Source organism: Physeter macrocephalus, chromosome 4 (genome assembly GCF_002837175.3).
Source record: "Physeter macrocephalus isolate SW-GA chromosome 4, ASM283717v5, whole genome shotgun sequence".
In the NCBI taxonomy this organism is placed as follows: Eukaryota; Metazoa; Chordata; class Mammalia; order Artiodactyla; family Physeteridae; genus Physeter; species Physeter macrocephalus.
Window position 1 is genome coordinate 50,147,017 of NC_041217.1, and position 1,214 is coordinate 50,148,230.

Sequence of the window (1,214 nt, forward strand, 5' to 3'; positions counted from 1 at the left end):
ATCCACTTTTTTTAAAAAAAATTAATTAATTTATTTATTTATTTTGGCTGCGTTGGGTTTTTGTTGCTGGGCGCGGGCTTTCTCTAGTTGCGGCAAGCGGGGGCTACTCTTCATTGTGGTGCACGGGCTTCTCATTGCAGTGGCTTCTCGTGTTGTAGAGCATGGGCTCTAGGCATGCGGGCTTCAGTAGTTGTGGCACATGGGCTGTAGAGCGCAGGTTCAGTAGTTGTGGCGCACGGGCTCAGTTGCTCCACGGCATGTGGGATCTTCCTGGACCAGGGCTCAAACCCATGTCCCCTGCATTGGCAGGCGGATTCTTAACCACTGTGCCACCAGGGAAGTCCTATCCACTCTTTTTTAGATTCTTTTCCCATATAGGTCATTACAGAGTATGGAGTAAAGTTCCCTGTGCTATACAGTAGGTCCTTATTCGTTACCTATTTTATATATAGTAATGTGTATATGTCAATCCCAAATCTCCCAATTTATCCGCCCCCCCCATCCCCTGGTGACCATAAGTTTGTTTTCTACATTTGTGACTCTACTTCTGTTTTGTAAATAAGTTAATTTGTACCTTTTTTTAGATTCCACATATAAGTGATATCATATGATATTTGTCTTTCTATGTCTGACTGACTTCACTCAATATGACAGTCTCAAGGTCCATCCATGTTGCTGCAAATGGCATTATTTTGTTCTTTTTTATGGCTGAGTAATATTCCATTGTATGTATGTACCACATCTTCTTTATCCATTCCTCTGTTGATGGACATTTAGGTTGCTTCCATGACCTGGCGATTGTAAATAGTACTGCATTGAATATTGGGGTGCATGTATCTTTTTGAATTATGGTTTTCTCCAGGTATATGCCCAGGAGTGGGATTGCTGGGTCATATGGTAGTTCTGTTTTTAGTGTTTTAAGGAACCTCCATACTGTTCTCCATAGTGGCTGTACCAATTTACATTCCTACCAACAGTGTAGGAGGGTTTCCTTTTCTCAGCACCATCTCCAGCATTTACTGTTTGTAAATTTTTTGATGATGGCTATTCTGACTGGTATGAGGTGATACCTCATTGTAGTTTTGATTTGCATTTCTCTAATAATTAGTGATGTTGAGCATCTTATCATGTGCTTTTTGGCCATCTGTATGTCTTCTTTGGAGAAATGTCTATTTAGATCTTCCACCCATTTTTTTGATTGGGTTTTTTTTTTT